This window comes from Thunnus albacares, chromosome 20 (assembly GCF_914725855.1).
Source record: "Thunnus albacares chromosome 20, fThuAlb1.1, whole genome shotgun sequence".
Lineage (NCBI taxonomy): Eukaryota > Metazoa > Chordata > Actinopteri > Scombriformes > Scombridae > Thunnus > Thunnus albacares.
This window is the reverse complement of record NC_058125.1, coordinates 25996513-26011832: the sequence shown is the minus strand read 5'-3', so window position 1 is coordinate 26011832 and position 15320 is coordinate 25996513. Positions and strand designations below refer to the sequence as shown.

The 15320-nt window shown below is 41.9% G+C and overlaps 1 protein-coding gene across 5 annotated transcripts in view; it reads left to right on the top strand.

Annotated features, from left to right (window-relative positions):
- The window catches only part of ankfn1 (ankyrin repeat and fibronectin type III domain containing 1), a 146348-nt gene that overhangs the window by 54180 nt on the left and 76848 nt on the right, over positions 1-15320 (top strand). The gene's annotated exons all lie outside the window — the stretch shown is intronic.

Genomic DNA, 15320 nt, shown 5'->3' with positions numbered 1-15320 from the left:
AGTCTTTTAATGCGACGACATTTACTCTGATAAATGCCACTTAGACACTGAGGACCAATTTCCACCAACACTCTGTTAACCTGGAGCTTCTTCTAACATGAACTCTGTGTTTTCCACTGTGGGATAAACAGCTACGCAGGCAGTGGCGCTAATATCGATGTTCATTTTCTTTTTAAATGTCAGTACAATAATTTTCATTATTAATTTATCAGCCAATTATGTCATGAAAAACAAAGAAAGGCGGCAAATTGTCACATCAGAGGAGAAAGAAGCATCATGTTTGTTGTAACAGCAGAACATGGAAACATCCGAGGAGCTCATGAGTCTCAACTTCAGATTATGAGTTTATTATTCTGTGATTTTTTTCCTGCACCTCGGTGACGGAGTTAAAACTATAAATCTTGAGTGGCAACAATAATGTTGCTGAATATATAGAATTATAGAAATAATCATCACATGTTGACTAAACAAATAGAAATGTCGTTGAGTTAAATACCAGTCGTGTTTTCTGCTAAATTAAAATCTTATTTTTACACTCATAAAACTCTTTAACATGATTATTCTTGTAAACATGTAACAGACTCAACAACATGGTTTGTTTAACAAGCAAGTGGACAAAGTAAATGAAGCTGAACTGGAATAATAAGGACAGTATATTATCCAAACTGAAGTAAACACTTAAATAAAATAGAATAAAACTTTATTTATACAGCACTTTTTACATTTTTTTTTACCATAGTTTCAAAGAGCTTTACAGAGAAAAAGTATAAAATAATAAATGTGAATGCAAATAAAAACAAACAATAAGATCATAAAGACATGAAATAAATTGAATGAGAGGAAACTTTCCTGATTTAAAACATTAAATAACCAGAAAACTCACATCTGATGAGGTTTTTTGTAGTGAATTGTTCCTTTAAAGCTCTGTGTTGAGTGTATGTGTGTGTGTGTGTGTGTGTGTGTGTGTGTGAGTGTGTGCGTGTGAGTGTGTGCGTGTGTACACAGAGGGTCAGTGAGGTTGGTAGTTTTCCACGGTCGGTGCAGAGCTGTAAAGTCGAGGCCGAGCAGGTGGAAACATCCGGCCGTCGTTCAGAGATACCCGAGAATCCATCAAAACACTGAAGCTCCTCATCCTCAGTCGTTACACATCAGTCACTGATTGATTTTATATGATCATTGAGTGCAGTTGAACTCTACATAACAACTTTCCTCGTTAGTAGTGATCAGTTTCTCAGAGCAGGAGTTGACCAACACATATTCACTTTATTCTGATATTAAACAGAAAAGCAGAACATCTTCACGTTGGAGACTGCACAGCAACATTTATTATGATCAGCATCATTAACTGGTTGTTTTTATGAACCTCGCACATCAGTACAATAAAACCGCACTCGATGAAATGAAAACAGGAAACAAATGTGCCACCTGTCCTCCACAAACACACCGTCAGTGGCCTCGGACGGGACCAGCACCGCTTCCTGCTTGTTGTAGGATTTTCCCCCCACTAGAGCGACGAGGGAACCTGCAGCACTTTCCCTCAGTTTTCTCGAGTCAAAGGGCACCAAGTTCAAGAACTAAAGCAGCGAGCAGCGTTGGTCGGGACCTCTGGCCCGTCAGGATCAGATCATTTTGCTTTTTAAAAATGAGGGATATTTCTATACAAGTGTGGTGTGCTTTTATTTTGAAAGTGTGATTGACATGTGTACTGTCAGGTGTGTAGAGACAATAAGTAACTGCAGCTGGACACAGAAAAATACTCATATATTTGAATGGAGAGTGTGAGTGAACCCACACCTTTTTGAACATTTACTGCTTCCACATAGTTTTAGATACAAACTTCATTTGAACTTTAAATGAGTCACGAGACTTTGACCTACAAATCTTGAATTTACATGTTTTTTCTATCTTTTATTGTTTTTGAGATATTAGAGTGTGAGTTTTAAAGTCTTTTCTTGCTCCTCCTGTGATTTTATAATGAGTGTGTATTGCAGAATGCAGCAGTTGGAGAGGAGGATTTTAGAGTACGCTTTTTGTGAAATATCCTCATAAATCCCATGACTTTGGCCAAATCTAACATTAAAAATCATATTTTTGTAGGAAATTCCGTCGCAAATCCATTGATACAGGTTTGAAAGTGGTCAGACTTATAGTTTAGACATCAGAAGCTTCTGTTTGACACAAAGTTCAGGCCCATAGATTGCCTCCCCATTGGTTTACATTGTAAGCTGTGATGTGACGCTGCAACTTTCAGGGCTTATAAAATCTAAACCGTTCAAGTTATTACAAAGTTTTTAACAGCTTTTGTTCAGCACAGTGTCATAAGTCATGGATCAAAGTTTGAAGCCGATACCATTAACACCCTCGGAGGAGATAGCGTTTGTTCGGGGTCCAAAATCGGGACAAGGTCTTATTTTGAAAATGAGATTGCAGACTTCCTGTTGGTCCTCTGCCTTTTGGGCTCGGTCCCTAATAACTGCACATTTGTACCACATAGATGATCTAGTTTTAACAAATCATCCTATTTATAGCAGCAGCCATTCAGTGTGTTTACATCCTGTATTTACCTCTCTGTATAGTTTGTATTGTTAGTAGTGGAGTCCATCATTTACACACTGGATTTAAATTCACACACACACACACACACACACACACACACACACACGAGTGGTTGACATGGAACTTTACTCTTGTTTAAATCATAATATCATATTTGACAGTTTCTACTTTCTAACATTCACAGTATAAAGTCATACAGTTGTTTTTTTTTTTTTTTTTTATTGTTTTATTTGTGTTTTGATCAGGTGTTTGTGATGAATTGAGGTGTAATTTAGTAGTTTCCAATCAGCCTGACCTGCATGTCTTTGTGTTGTGGGAGGAAACCCTGAGAGCCGGGAGAAAACCCACGCAGACACGAGGAGAACATGCAAACTCCACACAGAAACAAGTTCCTGTGAGGCTGCAGCGCTGATCACTGAGCCCACGTGACGCCCTGAAGAAGGGAAGGAAGGAGGAGAGGAAAGGTGGAGGGGGGGAGGGAGGAGAGGAGAGGGAGGAGGGGGAGAGGAGAGAGGGAGGAGAGAGGGAGGGGAGGTAGAGGGGGAGAGGAGAGGGAGGAGAGAGGGTAGGGGAGAGGGAGGAGAGAGGGTAGGGGAGAGGGAGGAGAGGTAGAGGGGGAGAGGAGAGGGAGGAGAGAGGGTAGGGGAGAGGGAGGAGAGGTAGAGGGGGGAGAGGAGAGAGGGAGGAGAGGTAGAGGGGGAGAGGAGAGAGGGTGGTGGAGAGGGGAGAAAGGTAGAGCAGAGGAGGAAGAGGAGTAAAGGAGTATGGGGGTGAGGGAGGATGGAGAGAGGGAGGGAGGGTGGAGAGGTGAAGGGGTTCTGCTCATTGTTCGGTCTGTGCTGAACAGCAGCAGAACCAGCCCCAAAACCCTGTTTTCTTTCCCTTGTTTTCTTTTCTCTTTTTTTCCATTTTCTCCTCTTTTTCTTTTCTCTTTTTTTCCATTTTCTCCTCTTTTTGTTTCCTCTTCTCTTCTTTTGCTCTTTGTTTCTTTTCCTCCTTCTCCCGTTTTTGTCTCTCTTTCTTTTGTTTCTTGTCCTCATTTTGTTGTTCCTCAACTTTATTCCCCTCGTTTTGTTCTTGTTTCTCCTCTTTATTCCCCTCGTTTTCTACTTGTTTCTCCTCTTTATTCTCCTCATTTTCTTGAGGTTTCTCCTCTTTCATCCCCTCGTTTTCTACTTGTTTCTCTTCCATCTTCTCCTCGTTTTGTTCTTGTTTCTCCTCTTTATTCCCCTCGTTTTCTACTTGTTTCTCCTCTTTATTCCCCTCGTTTTCTACTTGTTTCTCCTCTTTATTCTCCTCATTTTCTTGAGGTTTCTCTTCTTTCATCCCCTCGTTTTCTTCTTGTTTCTCTTCCATCTCCTCCTGGTTTTCTTCTTGTTTCTCTTCCATCTTCTGGCTGTGCAGAAGCTCCTCCTCTCTCAGCTGGGCAGACGCTAACAATATGGCTTTTTCTGCCTGACATCTGGCTGTGATCTGGAGACACTCGTCCTTCCAGAAGCGTTGGACGGCGTCGGCCTGCCTGCTTTTGTCTTGGAGACTTTCTCTGAGGGAGGAGATGATTGAATCTCTCTCAGAGATGTCTTCTCGGCTCTTCTGGAGAACCTCTGAGAGTTCCCTCTCCTTGGACTCCAGTTGTTCTTCCAGCCTTTTTATGGTGGCCTTACTGGTGTAATACCTCTCCTTTACAAATTGGGACCAGTCGTTCCATTCGGCAATCTGCTTGTCAGCAGCGCTGAGGCGACTTGACAGCTGTCTGCAGTCGCGGCAGGGAGGCCTACCAGCCGCTGGTCTCTGCTGGTACAGACGCTGATCCGGTCGCTGATCCGGTCGCTGATCCGGACGCTTATCCGGTCGCTGATCCGGTCGCTGGTACAGACGCTGATCCGGTCGCTGATCCGGACGCTGGTACAGACGCTGATCCGGTCGCTGATCCGGACGCTGGTGTGGACGCTGATGTGATGCAGCATCAGCAAATCCACCCTGACGTCTTATATCTCTGTACATGGTTTTAACAAACACAATGTCCAGAGGTAGGAAACAAGAAGATGTGGTTGACTGTAGCGCTAGACGGTCGCTGTGCGTGAGGGAAGGTCTGTGACAGACTGTGTATCTGGAACACGATGCTTGTGTGCAGATGTGAGATGAGATGAGATGGTCTCCTATTTACACACGAACTGAACTGATGACCATTCTAGAATCATGATGTCACAAAGTCATCGTGCCTTTGATGTGTCACAGGACCAAGGACATCACATGTCTGATGACATCACATGTCTGATGACATCACATGTCTGATGACATCACATGTCTGATGACATCATGAGCTCTGTGATGATGTCACAGATATTTAAATCGCTTTTCTGGGCTCGAGGAAAGTTTTATAAATATAAAACCTCCATGGATCAAAAATTCATGATAGAAAGAGTCATATTGATGTTGTTTTCACTTCGAGGCGTCCTGTCAACAGTTTTACAGTCGTCTCTTTTATTACGGTGGTTTATGGGGAGAAAGCTTTTTGGGCCACAGGGTGATTTTTTGCTGCAATACCGCGAGTGACCACTGGGAAAAACCCCTATCCAGCTCTTACTATACATCCATGATAAGAATATAAACATCTAACGTACCTAAAACATTTGCACAGTACTGTATGTTTAAGCAGGCTGTATATACTACACATCCTACCTGCTGTATAATAAAGGATGTTATTAAATTACTCATTTATTATTAATTTCAGCACTCGTACACACCTTTGCACTACCTGAGTCCTGTAACAGTTTGACCTGTATACAGACATTGTATGTTGTCCATTTGTTCTCTATGTGTGTATCTATTTTTCACCGACTTCCTTGTACATAATAGTCTTTGTTCAATAATCGATTAATCGTTTGGAGTCAAAAATGTCCAAATTCTCTGCTTCCAGCTTCTTAAATGTGAGTATTTCCTGGTTTCTTTAGTCTCTATTAGGGGTGGGCCTGAATGCAGATACATTATTCAGTTGGGGGTGTTCCCCAGAGATAAAGCTGAGCTACTGACACAAGCAAAGTGCTCCCAACAGACTCTCCATCACCTGTTGTTCCTCTTCTCCTTTCCACAAAGTTAGGTTGTAAAAAATAGGCAATAAATGAGAAATGCAAAGCAAGAATCACCTTTGAAGTTCTAATACATGTTACACGCTGTGCTGTCTGTGTGTTATGGGTGTATAAATAGGTAGAGGTCTGTCTGCAATGAGGTGATGAGTAAAGTTTTATCTCAGTAGTCAGAGCAGTCGTCTATGATCTGGAGACTCCAGTTCAAGACCCGATGTGTGGACGTCCTTCATAAGGTAGTTTATTCATGAACACTTATTGTAACACTTTAATTTTCTGATCATTGAGTGCAGTTGAACTCTACATAACAACTTTCCTCGTTAGTAGTGATCCGTTTCTCAGAGCAGGAGTTGACCAACACATATTCACTTTATTCTGATATTAAACAGAAAAGCAGAACATCTTCACGTTGGAGACTGCACATGATCAGCATAACTGGTTGTTTTTATGAACCTCGCACATCAGTACAATAAAACCGCACTCGATGAAATGAAAACAGGAAACAAATGTGCCACCTGTCCTCCACAAACACACCGTCAGTGGCCTCGGACGGGACCAGCACCGCTTTCTGCTTGTTGTAGGATTTTCCCCCCACTAGAGCGACGAGGGAACCTGCAGCACTTTCCCTCAGTTTTCTCGAGTCAAAGGGCACCAAGTTCAAGAACTAAAGCAGCGAGCAGCGTTGGTCGGGACCTCTGGCCCGTCGGGATCAGATCATTTTGCTTTTTAAAAATGAGGGATATTTCTATACAAGTGTGGTGTGCTTTTATTTTGAAAGTGTGATTGACATGTGTACTGTCAGGTGTGTAGAGACAATAAGTAACTGCAGCTGGACACAGAAAAATACTCATATATTTGAATGGAGAGTGTGAGTGAACCCACACCTTTTTGAACATTTACTGCTTCCACATAGTTTTAGATACAAACTTCATTTGAACTTTAAATGAGTCACCAGACTTTGACCTACAAATCTTGAATTTACATGTTTTTTCTATCTTTTATTGTTTTTGAGATATTAGAGTGTGAGTTTTAAAGTCTTTTCTTGCTCCTCCTGTGATTTTATAATGAGTGTGTATTGCAGAATGCAGCAGTTGGAGAGGAGGATTTTAGAGTACACTTTTTGTGAAATATCCTCATAAATCCCATGACTTTGGCCAAATCTAACATTAAAAATCATATTTTTGTAGGAAATTCCGTTGCAAATCCATTGATACAGGTTTGAAAGTGGTCAGACTTATAGTTTAGACATCAGAAGCTTCTGTTTGACACAAAGTTCATGCCCATAGATTGTCTCCCCATTGGTTTACATTGTAAGCTGTGATGTGACGCTGCAACTTTCAGGGCTTATAAAATCTAAACCGTTCAAGTTATTACAAAGTTTTTAACAGCTTTTGTTCAGCACAGTGTCATAAGTCATGGATCAAAGTTTGAAGCCGATACCATTAACACCCTCGGAGGAGATAGCGTTTGTTCGGGGTCCAAAATCGGGACAAGGTCTTATTTTGAAAATGAGATTGCAGACTTCCTGTTGGTCCTCTGCCTTTTGGGCTCGGTCCCTAATAACTGCACATTTGTACCACATAGATGATCTAGTTTTAACAAATCATCCTATTTATAGCAGCAGCCATTCAGTGTGTTTACATCCTGTATTCACCTCTCTGTATAGTTTGTGTTGTTAGTGGTGGAGTCCATCATTTACACACTGGATTTAAATTCACACACACACACACACACACGAGTGGTTGACATGGAACTTTACTCTTGTTTAAATCATAATATCATATTTGACAGCTTCTACTTTCTAACATTCACAGTATAAAGTCATACAGTTGTTTTTTTATTTTTTTATTGTTTTATTTGTGTTTTGATCAGGTGTTTGTGATGAATTGAGGTGTAATTTAGTAGTTTCCAATCAGCCTGACCTGCATGTCTTTGTGTTGTGGGAGGAAACCCTGAGAGCCGGGAGAAAACCCACGCAGACACGAGGAGAACATGCAAACTCCACACAGAAACAAGTTCCTGTGAGGCTGCAGCGCTGATCACTGAGCCCACGTGACGCCCTGAAGAAGGGAAGGAAGGAGGAGAGGAAAGGTGGAGGGGGGGAGGGAGGAGAGGAGAGGGAGGAGGGGGAGAGGAGAGAGGGAGGAGAGAGGGTAGGGGAGAGGGAGGAGAGGTAGAGGGGGGAGAGGAGAGGGAGGAGGGGGAGAGGGAGGAGAGGTAGAGGGGGAGAGGAGAGGTAGAGGGGGAGAGGAGAGAGGGAGGAGAGAGGGAGGAGAGGTAGAGGGGGAGAGGAGAGGTAGAGGGGGAGAGGAGAGGGAGGAGAGAGGGAGGAGAGGGAGAGGGGAGAAAGGTAGAGCAGAGGAGGAAGAGGAGTAAAGGAGTATGGGGGTGAGGGAGGATGGAGAGAGGGAGGGAGGGTGGAGAGGTGAAGGGGTTCTGCTCATTGTTCGGTCTGTGCTGAACAGCAGCAGAACCAGCCCCAAAACCCTGTTTTCTTTCCCTTGTTTTCTTTTTTCTTCTTTTCCATTTTCTCCTCTTTTTCTTTTCTCTTTTTTTCCATTTTCTCCTCTTTTTGTTTCCTCTTCTCTTCTTTTGCTCTTTGTTTCTTTTCCTCCTTCTCCCGTTTTTGTCTCTCTTTCTTTTGTTTCTTGTCCTCATTTTGTTGTTCCTCAACTTTATTCTCCTCGTTTTCTACTTGTTTCTCTTCTTTATTCTCCTCGTTTTCTACTTGTTTCTCTTCTTTATTCCCCTCGTTTTCTACTTGTTTCTCCTCTTTATTCTCCTCGTTTTCTTGAGGTTTCTCCTCTTTATTCTCCTCGTTTTGTTCTTGTTTCTCCTCTTTATTCTCCTCGTTTTGTTCTTGTTTCTCCTCTTTATTCTCCTCGTTTTCTTGAGGTTTCTCCTCTTTATTCTCCTCGTTTTGTTCTTGTTTCTCCTCTTTATTCTCCTCGTTTTCTTGAGGTTTCTCCTCTTTATTCTCCTCATTTTGTTCTTGTTTCTCCTCTTTATTCTCCTCGTTTTCTTGAGGTTTCTCCTCTTTATTCTCCTCGTTTTCTTGAGGTTTCTCTTCTTTATTCTCCTCGTTTTGTTCTTGTTTCTCCTCTTTATTCTCCTCGTTTTCTTGAGGTTTCTCTTCTTTATTCTCCTCATTTTGTTCTTGTTTCTCCTCTTTATTCTCCTCGTTTTCTTGAGGTTTCTCTTCTTTATTCTCCTCGTTTTGTTCTTGTTTCTCCTCTTTATTCTCCTCGTTTTCTTGAGGTTTCTCCTCTTTATTCTCCTCGTTTTCTTGAGGTTTCTCCTCTTTATTCTCCTCGTTTTCTTGAGGTTTCTCTTCTTTATTCTCCTCGTTTTGTTCTTGTTTCTCCTCTTTATTCTCCTCGTTTTCTTGAGGTTTCTCCTCTTTATTCTCCTCGTTTTCTACTTGTTTCTCTTCTTTCATCCCCTCGTTTTCTTCTTGTTTCTCTTCCATCTCCTCCTGGTTTTCTTCTTGTTTCTCTTCCATCTCCTCCTGGTTTTCTTCTTGTTTCTCTTCCATCTCCTCCTGGTTTTCATGTTGTTTCTCTTCCATCTTCTGGCTGTGCAGAAGCTCCTCCTCTCTCAGCTGGGCAGATGCTAACAATATGGCTTTTTCTGCCTGACATCTGGCTGTGATCTGGAGACACTCGTCCTTCCAGAAGCGTTGGACGGCGTCGGCCTGCCTGCTTTTGTCTTGGAGACTTTCTCTGAGGGAGGAGATGATTGAATCTCTCTCAGAGATGTCTTCTTGGCTCTTCTGGAGAACCTCTGAGAGTTCCCTCTCCTTGGACTCCAGTTGTTCTTCCAGCCTTTTTATGGTGGCCTTACTGGTGTAATACCTCTCCTTTACAAATTGGGACCAGTCGTTCCATTCGGCAATCTGCTTGTCAGCAGCGCTGAGGCGACTTGACAGCTGTCTGCAGTCGCGGCAGGGAGGCCTACCAGCTGCTGGTCTCTGCTGGTACAGACGCTGATCCGGTCGCTGATCCGGACGCTGGTACAGACGCTGATCCGGTCGCTGATCCGGTCGCTGATCCGGACGCTGGTGTGGACGCTGGTTAGGACGCTGATGTGATGCAGCGTCAGCAAATCCACCCTGACGTCTTATATCTCTGTACATGGTTTTAACAAACACAATGTCCAGAGGTAGGAAACAAGAAGATGTGGTTGACTGTAGCGCTAGACGGTCGCTGTGCGTGAGGGAAGGTCTGTGACAGACTGTGTATCTGGGACACGATGCTTGTGTGCAGATGTGAGATGAGATGAGATGGTCTCCTATTTACACACGAACTGAACTGATGACCATTCTAGAATCATGATGTCACAAAGTCATCTTGCCTTTGATGTGTCACAGGACCAAGGACATCACATGTCTGATGACATCACATGTCTGATGACATCACATGTCTGATGACATCATGAGCTCTGTGATGATGTCACAGATATTTAAATCGCTTTTCTGGGCTCGAGGAAAGTTTTATAAATATAAAACCTCCATGGATCAAAAAGTCATGATAGAAAGAGTCATATTGATGTTGTTTTCACTTCGAGGCGTCCTGTCAACAGTTTTACAGTCGTCTCTTTCATAACGGTGGTCTGTGGGGAGAAAGCTTTTTCACCTACTTCCTTGTACATAATAGTCTTTGAGTCATTTTTAAGAAAAAAAATGTCCAAATTCTCTGCTTCCAGCTTCAGTCTCTATTAGGGGTGTGCCTGAATACAAATACATTATTCAGCAAAGCACAAATAGTGGGTTTTATACGAATATTTGTTTCATACAAATATTTTAAGTTATTCAGTTGGGGGTGTTCCCCAGAGATAAAGCTGAGCTACTGACACAAGCAAAGTGGTCCCAACAGACTCTCCATCACCTGTTGTTCCTCTTCTCCTTTCCACAAAGTTAGGTTGTAAAAAATAGGCAATAAATGAGAAATGCAAAGCAAGAATCACCTTTGAAGTTCTAATACATGTTAAACACTGTGCTGTCTGTGTGTTATGGGTGTATAAATAGGTAGAGGTCTGTCTGCAGTGAGGTGATGAGTAAAGTTTTATCTCAGTAGTCAGCGCAGTCGTCTCTGATCTGGAGACTCCAGTTCAAGACCCGATGTGGGGACGTCGTCCTTCATAAAGTAGTTTATTCATGAACACTTATTGTAACACTTTAATTTTCTAAAATTAAAAGCGTAATAAAAACAAAAACAGGATTTTTAAACCTCTTTCCACTTTTATTCAAATACAAATACAAATAATTTTGCTGCCTCAACAAATACAGATACAAATACAGATACTGGGATCAAACTGGATTTATCTCCATGTGTATCTGGAGCCACTAGAAACCTGTTTCATTATCTCCTATAAAGCTCCATAAATCCACTGAGAAACCAGAGAAAAAAGACATTTGAGATCTTGTGTGAGAATCATCACATGTTGACGTTTTCGTCAGTATCACGGTGATCAGTGATCGTTGTCTGTTACACCGCAGACAGGATGCTGCTAACAGCTGATTCACACCACTGTTAATAGAGACTAAACAGTCAGACTTTGGTAACGTCTGATTTAACGCAGTCTAAAATGATGAAGAGATGAATGACTGTGAATCTGAATTATAACACGTCAACACGTTCGCTCCACATTTAAGCATCTTACAGTTTGTTTGTGTTGTTTGTCTCCGAGCTGCTGCAGCGATTCACTCCCTGCTGCTCACACATATTATCCTCCACTATTCACACAACCATTATTACAGCACTCACACTCACACACACACACACACACACACACACACACTCACACACACACACACACACACACTCACACACACACACACACACACACACACACACACACACACACACACACACACACACACACACACACACACACTCAAACAGCACTTCCTGTGTGCAGCAGATGAAGCAGCTGCTCTGACAGATAAGAACCACAAAAGGGTTTTGAAACAGAACAACAGGTTTCTCTCCTCCTCCTGCCATCACTGCGTCCAACACACACACACACACACACACACACATACACACACACTCTTTTCATAGCTGCATATATTTCCATTACCAAAGATTTGTTGATGAATCTAAAGATGAGTAAATGAAACAGTGATTTTACTGCGTTTTATTGGCTTTCAGCAGGTGTAACGATGCTTCTTCTTCTTCTTCTGTTTACTCCAAACAAACTGTGGAAATGTGAAGAAGTATTTCATGTCTGTTCAACCCAAATACAACAAAAACACACACATGCAGATACTTTTGGTTCGTTAGCTCAGGTTTTTTCAGATATCTGTCTGAGGTTTTAGAATGTTTTAGTGTAATTTGGTCGAACTGACCCTTTAAAAAACCTTTCATGACTGCAGCTCAGCTTTCAGTTAAAATGGCAGATTTCCAGCGGAGGTTGTGATAGAGCTTCAAAGGTTAGTCGACTTTTTTTAATATTTTAAAAGTTTTAAGTTGTTTTATAAGAAAAAAAGTTAAATTTCTCTGATTCCAGCTTCTGAAATGAGACGAGAGAAGAAGACGTGAGGACGTTTTCTGTTGATTTACGGACTGATAATGAAAGCCGTCCTCTGTGATAATGACCGTCACCGCTCCTTCACTCCTCTTATAAAACCTACAAAGAAACAGAACATCGTGCCGTTTGACACGTCAAGGTCGAGGGACGAGGAGCTGCTTTTCAGGTTTCTGAATAAACTGAAAACACTGAAAGAAAAAAAAAACTGCTGCTTCTAACAAACATTACAAAAGTATATAAATGAACCGACTTAATGAGGGTTTGTGGACTTTTTACATAATTCAAACAATACAGATACAAGATAAAAGAAGTAGTGCAATAGTTACATCTAATAGTCATAAAACACAGACGTCTAACAGAGCTGCAGACATGTTTTCAGTCTGCTATAAAACTCTGAACTATATTATATATAAATATGTCGGCTTCTATTGATATCAGCTGGTCGTGGTTGAACCGCAGCAGAACCAGAAGATGATGAACTGAGTTCAATCTCTCCAGCGATGAAAACAAACCAGCAGTAAACATCACAAGTAAACATCTGTGCTGTGAATCCACTTTGGAATCAGACAAATAAAATGTGTTTATCAGCTCACCTATCGCCGTGGTTACAGAGTAAACAGGAACTGCCAGTAGCTACTGCAGAATGACTTTCTTCAATGAATACAAACAGATATAAGCTAATGAACAGAGCTCAAGTGTAGCCCGCAGCTAACTCACTGATTGCATGGCAGCGTGACTCACTTCCTGCTTGCGTCGCTAAATGCATGATGGGAAGTGTAGTGCCAAAACAAAACATTTTTCAGCCCTCCATCCGGACGAAAACAGCGTTTTTCTCGCCCCAAAAATGGAGTTTAAACAAAAAATGGACTCCAGAGCAAAACGATGACGAAGTCTCACAGGATCTTAGCTCGGTCATTCTCAACCACCTTAGGAGGTGTCTTCCATTGTGACCTTGGGACTTCCAGCCCATACTCAGTGCAGATGTTCCTGTACACTATGTCAGCCACTTGGTGATGGCGTTCCATGTACGCTGTTCCTGCCTGCATCTTACATCCTGCTATTATGTGCTGAAATGTCTCAGGAGCATCTTTGCACAGCCTGCAGCTGATGTCCTGTCTGGTGTGATAGATCGACTCTGTGTTCCTGCTCTCTGTGATGTACTTTATTGAACTGTTAATTGCTTTGGGCTGTTGGATACACACCAACACCTGTCATCACACAGCTCGTCAGCCTGTTGGTTTCTATGGATGCATAAATATGGATGTGATATCTACCAATACAGCAATGTAAAAATACTCCATTACAAGTCAAAGTCCTGCATGAAAAATCCTCCTACAGTAAAAGTACATAAGTATTATGAGCTTGATGTAGTTAAAGTATCGCAGTAAAAGTACATAAGTATTATGAGCTTGATGTAGTTAAAGTATTGCAGTAAAAGTACATAAGTATTATGAGCTTGATGTAGTTAAAGTATTGCAGTAAAAGTACATAAGTATTATGAGCTTGATGTAGTTAAAGTATTGCAGTAAAAGTAGTGGTTTGGTCCCTCTGACTGATATATTATTATATATGACATCATTAGATTATTAATAGTGAAGCATCAGTGTTAGAGCAGCATGTTACTGTTGTAGCTGCTGGAGGTGGAGCTAGTTTACACTACTTTATATACAGTTAGCTAGTTTAGTCCAGTGGTTCCCAACCTAGGGGTCGGGGCCCTCCAAAGGGTCAGCAGATAAATCTGAGGGGTGGTGAGATGATTAATGGGAGAGGAAAGAAGAAAAAACAAAGTTCTGATACACAAATCTGTTTTCAGTTTTTGGACTTTTTCTCTAATCTTTGATTTTTGCTGAAATATTGGATCATTTGAACATTTATTGAAATGAAAGCATGTGAGAAGTTTAGAGGGAAAAATCACTATTTGGTGGAGCTGTTAACAACTCATAGACATGTGAAATGTGACCCCGACTACACACTGCTTTTTGTAAGACGTCAAAAGACAAAAAGGTTGGAAACCACTGGTTTCATCTTTAACAATGTGTTGTATTTTAAAAGCTTGTTATATTATCCATTGTGTCAAATCTTCATCTGAAAAGTAACTGAAGCTGTCAAATAAATGTAGTGGAGTAGAAAGTACAATATTTCCCTCTGAAATGTAGTGGAGTGATGTTTGGATCAGGATTGAAACATCCTGACTGATTCAGTCTTGTGGTCGTTTGTATAAACAGGCGTTTTTCAGCATATTTTCTTGCAAAAAAGTAATTTGCATATTTAATCAAAAATGAGGGAAAAAAAAGAGTTAAATATTGAAATTAATAATCATTTCAGGTCTTCACTGCAGGAAGCCCTGACTTAACACTCTACAGGGAGAAATATGCAGCAGATGATTACTGTAATATCCTGAATATTATTAGTTTTTAATTTTCTTTTTCTCAGATTTTCTTTTATTTTTTTAATTAATTTTTTTTTTTTGCTGCAGTGACTCTTGTTTCCTCGGGAGCATCAATAAATTTAATCTGCAGCTCTGCCTCCCTCACCTCCTCACACTGTCACCTCCCCTCGCTCGCCCTTTTGTTCTCAGCCTTTTCAAAGCCTGAAGCTGCTGCCTCTCCTCCATCCAGGTTTACACAGTCGCTGGATTGAGTGTGTGTGTGCGTGCATGTGTGTGTGTGTGTGTGTCTTTCTTTCATACCCCCCCCCCCCAACACACACACTCCTCCCCAACGCACACACACGAAGCCTTGCTATTCGCTCTTCTTCTTAAACATCTCTATCTCATTATTCCTCCCCCTCCCCCTCTCTCTCTCTCTCTCTCTCTCTCTCTCTCTCTCTCAAACACTCATTCATTCTCTTGCTCTCCGCTGTGTGTACATGTGTGTGTGCGTGTGTGTGTGTGTAGTTACTCGTGTGTGTGTGTGCGTGTGCTGATGCGTCGCGATGCGTTCGCCCGGTGAACAGGTGTTCAGCGCAGTCAGCCAGAGCCGGAGCTCCAGAGTAGGGAGCCGATAGAGAGACAGGCGCTCGCGCTCACACACACACCCGGGGACCGAGCATCACATCTGGGGACCGCCGGAGCCTCGGCTCCCTCTCTGGAGATGATCCAGAGCTCCAGAGCACCAGAGGCAGCCAGGAGGCATCAGTCAGAGAGAT